The sequence below is a fragment of the Rutidosis leptorrhynchoides genome, chromosome 9 (genome assembly GCF_046630445.1).
Source record: "Rutidosis leptorrhynchoides isolate AG116_Rl617_1_P2 chromosome 9, CSIRO_AGI_Rlap_v1, whole genome shotgun sequence".
Taxonomy (NCBI): Eukaryota; Viridiplantae; Streptophyta; class Magnoliopsida; order Asterales; family Asteraceae; genus Rutidosis; species Rutidosis leptorrhynchoides.
In genome coordinates, this window is record NC_092341.1 from 229,794,886 (window position 1) to 229,804,049 (window position 9,164).

The window sequence follows — 9,164 nt, forward strand, 5'->3', positions numbered from 1 at the left end:
ATATAGCAATATAAAGACACGGGAGAATTAAAAACACTATAAAACCAAGAGTATAGTAGAAGTAAATAGATTCTTCCGGCGATAGATGAAAAAGAAGAATGATAGATATGAAAGTAAGAAATATATCAAGAAGCAGAACTGGATGAAGCATATTGAAGAATGCTTTAAAGTATGAATTGAGAGAGAAAGAATAGAAGGTGTGAGTTGTGGAAATAAGGAAACGAATGGGGTGGATATATAGTAAAATATCCGACAGAGCAATCAAAACAGATTATCACATTTAATCAAAGCGGATCCTAATTTCCTTAATTACCGAAGAATCAAATCTTATTACGAAGATTTTCTTCTAAATTCCTTGAATTTTGGAAATCAACCGTGACTACGTCACCGATTAAGTCAAACATGCATTTATTTATTTTCATTTTTTTACGATAGCTTCACTCGTAATCTTCACATAAACGAATTGTTTATTCCATACTACTCACTGATGATAAAACTCTAATTTTCAACTCGTATGGGTCATGAAAACATACTTATTGTCATCCATGACCATTTCACTCAAATTTCGGGACGAAATTTCTTTAACGGGTAGGTACTGTGACAACACAAAAATTTCCGACCAAATTTAAACTTAATCTTTATATTATTTTGACATGATAAGCAAAGTCTGTAATGTTGAGTCTCAAAAAGTTTTGGAACTATATTCATGTAATCAATTACCCTTTGACTGTGCTCGACGATTCACGAACATTTATGTGTTTATAGATATGTATATATAATATATAGTTATATTAATTGAAAATGTTAACAAAGTATTAGATGTATAATACTTTACATGAACGTATTTGTTTCAATATATGTTTAATATATTTATCGACAGAATTAAAAGATAATATCAAATTATTGAATTATCAGATACATTATGATATGATTACGGGTCTATGTTATGAGGTCTACTGTGATTTAAGAAATCTATTCTTTTTGATAACATTCAAAAAATGGTAAAGTGATTTATAAGTAAGAATAAATATGTCAATTAACGGAAACTAGACAAGGGTTAGTAGAGATTCCTGTTTAATTTCCAATTCATGTTTTATAATATTTTCCTCGTGACTTTGATAAGATAACTATGTTAACTTTCATTTTATTTAATATGAAAGTAAGAACGTGGAGTGCAAATAACTTAGATGTTGGATATCGACAAGTTAAGTAACTCGACATTTTTCATTAAGATGATTTCATACGTTTATTTAACCTTTGGACTTTATCCCATGCTTCACAAACAGACTATAATTTAAAAACTTGAAATCTATTATGAATATATATAATTCTACTTTTCTAAAACGTTTTATGATACACCGATTTCCATTATTTTATCCTTTTAACAAAATGATTCTTAAATATATTTAGTTTTGGAAAAAAATTTATCATATTTATTTGATTTAGTTTCAGACGTACAAAAACATTTTCAGTTTAAAAAGAACTTATTTATTATTAAAACATATATAACTTTTATACATATCTAGAACCACTTTTGACAACTCATTACTTAACCAGTATGATAAAGATAATGATATTTATATTTTATTTTATTAAATATATATATATAACAAATTAAATTAATATTATATATATTTATACGTGTATTATACGTACATAGTTTTATACTTTTACTATACTTTAACTTTACCTTTACTTTACTTTTACTTTACTTTAACTTTAATAATTCATACTTTAATAATTCACTTTAATAATTAATACTTTAATAATTCACTTTAATAATTCATACTTTAATAATTCACTTTAATAATTCAAAAATCTATTATAAATAGAATTCAATAAGTTTCATTATTTCATAGAAACTTGAAAATATATTTCTCTAAACTCTCTCAATCGATTATATATATATATATATATATATATATATATATAATCTGTATTATTTCAAGATATTATTAGTATACATAAAATACTACGACGAGGTTCTGCTCGCATGTTTTCAAAATGGGTTTTGCGAGCGGGATAGGGCTAAGGAAATTATGGGTTATAGCTATGGAGGTTATGGATAATGTTTGGGAGTATGCTCATGAGGTCAAACTAGTGTTTATCATCTCCGTTGCGTCTACATACTTTTCTGCAATATTGAATCACAATATTGATACGTGAGCACTCATAATTTAACTTTTATATATTAGTAATGTATCCCTGACTAGTGCTCGAGTATATATGATTATGCATTCTTGTATGTTTAATTTCGTCGTTAAATAGTTTATGATAGATCATGAGTTTAATACACATGCTACTGAGATAAGGTATACGATATGCATGTCGTTGGAAAGCTGAAGAAAAATCAATAACTTTTCATTTAGATATCCAATAGTTTCGATGAACGGATTAAAAGATGTAGTCAATTGAATTATCTATAATTTTAAGTATTATTGTTAAAATAATAATTATTATTATTACTATCGTCATTATTATCGTCGTTATTATTATTAACTAATAATAATTATTATTATTATTATCATTATCGTTATAAATGGTATCATTAAAAATTGTCATTTATATTAGTATTACTATCGTTATTATCATCAAGATTATTAATAACATTATCATCATTATTATTATTATTATTATTTTATTTATTATCATTAAAATAGTTATTAGTATTATCATTAATGTTATTATAATATTTATTATTATTAGTATCATTATCATTAAAAATTAATATTAGTATCATCTAATTATTATGACTAATATTATTATCATTATTATGAATGCGATTTAAAAGATGACTAAAAGCTATTAAACAAATCGATCAGGAAATAACGAGTATAAGTATCATGATGAAATTAAAATATTGTATGATATTGATTTAAGAGAAAAATATCCTTTTTCATTATTTTTATCATTATTATTATTATTATTATTATTATTATTATTATTATTAGAAGTATCATTTATATTAAAACTATCATTTTTATTAAAATTATCATTTTTAATAGAAATGTCATTGTTATTATAAAATATCATTTTTATTATCATTTTAGTATATTAAAAATTATCATTTTGAATAGAATTATTACTATTATATAAGATATTATTATTATTACAGTTAATATAAAAAAGTATCGTTATAATTATCATGATTAGAATTATCATTTTATCATAATTAATATCATCATTTGTAAATATAAATATTGTTATTATTATTAGTAGAATAATAATAATAATAATTATTATTATTATTACAAAATAATACAACTGTTACTTATTATTATTATTATCAATATTATTTTATCTAACAAATATGTGATACAAAGATATTTTTACTACACGTAATATAATTACATTAATAATACATACCACCATGTTTTTATAATATTGAGTGAACTGTATAAATTTTATTACTTAAAATATATAAAAGTATATTTTTATATATAAATTTTAATATAAATTTTTATTTATTAATAAATGAATTGTATTATTATTTACTCTAATAAAATTTGATAAATATATTTAAATATATATAACAACTATATTTAAGCTATATAATAAACACGTATGAATTTTTGGAAGTCATTTTGGGTCAAATTGATTTTTGTTGACTTTTGCATGATAATCTCGAGCATTAAGATTGTGATACACTACGACTTGACCTGAATTTGTTAGACAGATATTGACCAATATATAAATATATATACTTAATATAGGTTCGTGAAACCGAGGCCAACCCTGCACTTGTTCAGTGCCGTCATATGCATAATTGCTACAGTATAGTGAGTTTCATTTGCTCCCTTTTTAAATGCTTTTGCAATATATATTTTTGAGAATGAGAATACATGCACTTTTATAAATGTTTGACGAAATAGACACAAGTAATCAAAACTACATTCTATGGTTGAATTGTTATACCAGATATCGCCCTTGTTGAACTTGGTAGCCTAAGAATTGGTGTTTATTATAATTGCCACCAATTGACGCAAATCCTAAAGATAGATCTATGGGCTTTGACACGCCCCAGTCAGAGAATTTGAACTGCTTTAGTACTTCGATGTTTATATGTTTGGGGATATTCTAGATGCATTTTGTTAATGTCGGTTACCAGGTGTTCAATCCATATGAATGAATTTTAAACACTTGCGAGTGTATGATTATTGAATAAATGAAATCTTGTGATCTATTAAAATTATGGAAATGATTGAGTACGATAAACTAATGAACTCACCAACCTTTTGGTTGACACTTTAAAGCATGTTTATTCTCAGGTATTAAAGAAATCTTCCGCTGTGCATTAGCTCATTTGAAGGATATTACTTGGAGTCATTCATGCATATTTCGAAAGACGTTGCATTCGAGTCGTTGAGTTCATCAAGATTATTCTTAAGTCAATTATAGTTGGATGTATTATGAAATGGTATGCATGCTGTCAACGTTCGATGTAAAAAAAGTTTGTCTTTTAAAAACGAATGCAATATTTGTAAAATGTATCATATAGAGGTCAAATACCTCGCGATGTAATCAACTATTGTGAATCGTTTATAATGTATATGAACGGTGCATTTCAATAAGTTTTACAATATTAAGGAGATAACTAAATAAAAAGAATTGTATGCGTATTGATACTTCGTACTTCGCTCATTTTAACTGATTGTAATGATAAGCATGTTATTTTGGTTTGTTTGTTGGGTGGGGTGACGTAGTTGACGCTGACGTGGTATGCGTGTTGAAAACATTAAGATCAACTTTATCTATGGCAGAAAATTAATCAACCTGTAAAATAATACAATAGTGTGAACACAAGAATTTTTTTCATGGAAAGAGTGTAGTGACCCGAACTTTTTCATGTTTATATATATTAAATTAAATTGATATTTATATGATTAAGTTTTTCCAACATGTTAAGCAATCAAACTTGTTAAGACTTGATTAATTGAAATAGGTTTTATATAGATAATTGACCACCCAAGTTGACCGGTGATTCACGAACGTTAAAACTTGTAAAAACTATATGATGTCATATATATGGATATATATATATATATATATATAGTTAACATGGTATTATGATAAGTAAATATATCATTAAGTATATTAACAATGAACTACATATGTAAAAACAAGACTACTAACTTAATGATTTCGAAACGAGACATATATGTAATGATTATCGTTGTAACGATATTTAATTGTATATATATCATATTAAGATATATTAATATATCATAATATCATGATAATGTAATAATTTAACATCTCATTTGATATAACAAACAATGGGTTAACAACACTTAACAGGATCGTTAACCTAAAGGCTTCAAAACAACATTTACATGTAACGACTATTGATGACTTAACGACTCAGTTAAGATGTATATACATGTAGTGTTTTAATATGTATTTATACACTTTTGAAAGACTTCAATACACTTATCAAAATACTTCTACTTAACAAAAATGCTTACAATTACATCCTCATTCAGTTTCATCAACAATTCTACTCGTATGCACCCGTATTCGTACTCGTACAATATACAGCTTTTAGATGTATATACTATTGGTATATACACTCCAATGATCAGCTCTTAGTAGCCCATGTGAGTCACCTAAAACATGTGGGAACCATCATTTGGCAACTAGCATGAAATATCTCATAAAATTACAAAAATATTAGTAATCATTCATGACTTATTTACATGTAAACAAAATTACACATCCTTTATATCTAATCCATATACCAACAACCAAAAACACCTACAAACACTTTTATTCATCAATTTTCTTCATAAAATTGATCTCTCTCAAGTTCTATCTTCAAGTTCTAAGTGTTCTTCATAAATTCTATAAGTTCTAGTTTCATAAAATTAAGAATACTTTCAAGTTTGCTAGCTTACTTCCAATCTTGTAAAGTGATCATCCAACCTCAAAAAATCTTTCTTATTTACAGTAAGATATCTTTCTAATACAAGGTAATACTCATATTCAAACTTTGATTCAATTTCTATAACTATAACAATCTTATTTCGAGTGAAAATCTTACTTGAACTTGTTTTCGTGTCATGATTCTGCTTCAAGAACTTTCAAGCCATCCAAGGATCCTTTGAAGCTAGATCCATTTTTCTCTTTTTCAGTAGGTTTATCCACAAAAAATGAGGTAGTAATGATGTTCATAACATCATTCGATTCATACATATAAAGCTATCTTACTCTTAAGGTTTAAACTTGTAATCACTAGAACATAGTTTAGTTAATTCTAAACTTGTTCGCAAACAGAAGTTAATACTTATAACTTGAATTTTAAAATCAACTAAACACATGTTCTATATCTATATGATATGCTAACTTAATGATTTAAAACCTGAAAACACAAAAAACACCGTAAAACTGGATATACGCCGTCGTAGTAACACCGCTGGCTATTTTGGGTTAGTTAATTAAAAACTATGATAAACTTTGATTTAAAAGTTGTTCTTATGGGAAAATTATTTTTCTTATGAACATGAAACTATATCCAAAAATCATGATTAAACTCAAAGTGGAAGTATGTTTTCCAAAACGGTCATTTAGACGTCGTTCTTTCGACTGAAATGACTACCTTTACAAAAACGACTTGTAACCTGTATTTTCGAATATAATCTTATACTTTTTCTGTATATATTCATAAACTTAAGTTCAATATGAAACCATAGCAATTGGATTCACTCAAAACGGATTTAAAACGAAGAAGTTATGGGTAAAACAAGATTGGATATTTTTACTTGTTGTAGCTACGTGAAAATTGGTAACAAATCTATACAAATCATATCCTAGCTAACTTATATTGTATTATACACGTATTCTAATATATTATGTAATCTTGGGATACCATAGACACGTATGCAAATGTTTTGACATATCATATCGACCCATCTATATATATTATTTGGAACAACCATAGACACTCTATATACAGTAATGTTGGAGTTAGCTATACAGGGTTGAGGTTGATTCCAAAAATATATATACTTTGAGTTGTGATCTAGCCTGAGACGTGTATACACTGGGTTGTGGATTAAGTCAAGATAATATATATCAATTTATTTCTGTACATCTAACTATGGACAACTAGTTGTAGGTTACTAACGAGGATAGCTGACTGAAAATATTTAAAACATTAAAACGTATTAAAAAATATTGTAAATATATTTTGAACATACTTTGATATATATGTACATATTTGTTATAGGTTCGTGAATCGACCAGTGGCCAAGCCTTACTTCCCGACGAAGTAAAAATCTGTGAAAGTGAGTTATAGTCCCATTTTTAAAATCTAATATTTTTGGGATGAGAATACATGCAGTTTTATAAATGTTTTACAAAATAGACACAAGTATGTGAAACTACATTCTATGGTTGGATTATTAAACCGAATATCTCCCTTAAAGTCTGGTAGCCTAAGAATCAGGGAAATGGCCCCTAATTGACGTGAATCCTAAAGATAGATCTATTGGGCTTAACAACCCCCATTCAGGTTATGGATGGTTTAGTACTTCGAGATTATTATACAGACGAGAGGTTCTGTTTTGGGGATATTCTATGCATTAAGTTAACGTCGGTTACCAGGTGTTCAATATATGAATGATTTTTATCTCTATGCAGTTTGCGAAATGCCTGATAAGAGATGTGTTATAAAAATGAAATCTTGTGGTCTTTTATTATAATTTAATAATATGTAGGTTAAACCTACAACTCACCAACAATTTTGTTGACGTTTTAAGCATGTTTATTCTCAGGTGATTATTAAGAGCTTCCGCTGTTACATACTAAATTAAGGATAAGATTTCGAGTCCATGCTTGTATAATATTGTTTAAAAACTGCATTCGAAGACTTATGTTGATGTGTAATATTATTGTAAACCATTATGTAATGGTCGTGTGAAAAACGCTATATTTTAGATTATCGTTATTTGATAATCGTCATAATATTTTAAAGGTTATGGTTTGCTTTAAAATCGAATGCAGTCTTGGAAAAACGTCTCATATAGAGGTCAAAACCTCGCGATGAAATCAATTAATATGGAACGTTTATAATCAATATAAATGGGACATTTTAGTTGGTATCCGAGCGTTGGTCTTAGAGAACCAGAAAATTTGCATTAGTGTGTCTTATCGAGTTTGTTAGGATGCATTAGTGAGTCTGGACTTCGACCGCGTTTTCTTTAAAAATGATTGCTTAACATTTTTGTTGGAAACTATATATTATTAACATGTAAATATTATGTGATATATTAATCTCTTAACGTGTTTTATATTGTGTGATAGATGTCTACCTCTAGCACGAATCCCATTGACTCACCTAATAATAATGAAGAGTTAAATATATATTGGGAAGATTCACAAATTCTCGAAGAACCGGAAGAAGAAGAACCGGAAGAAGAGGAACCAGAAGAAGAGGAACCGGAAGAAGAAGAGGTTCCGGAGGGGGAAGTATTAGGAACCACAGAAAAACGGTCAAATAAAAGAAAATCCTCAACCAATGGACCAAAGTTAATAATGGTCAATAGTGTTTTCGTTAAGGAAGCAAAATATTGGGAAGATTACCAATTCTCTGATGAATCGGATCTCGATGAGGATTTCGATGATGTTATAGAAATTACCTCGACCCAATTTAATAAAGCGAAAGAAAATAATAAGGGAAAGGGTATAAAAATAGAGAAACCCGATTCCAACTCCGATGAACTTTATATGTATCGGCAACATATGTATTTTCTAAAATGTAACAACGACCCGGAAACCTCTAAACCACCAGGTTTTTCTAAACCATTGTGGAAAACGACAGCTCATATTAGGGGAGCATCATATATCCCTAGGAAATTAGCAAAACGAACCAAGTCCGAAGAAGAAGAAACGAGTGAGTCGGATTAAAGAGTTGCAATCATGTTGTGTAATATAGTGTGCTTGTACTTTTATGTTCTATGTAAAAATTGCTTGTATTGTTTGTTAATTATCTTTTACGAATCTAATCCATGTCTATTTTACAGTATAAAAACAAAATGGACATTAAGGGTAGACAACCGAATATTTTAGAAGACCTACCAGAGGATATGATTGAGGAAATCTTGTCTAGAGTCGGTCAGAATTCATCAGCATATTTAGTTATGGCGAAATTAACTTGTCAAACATTT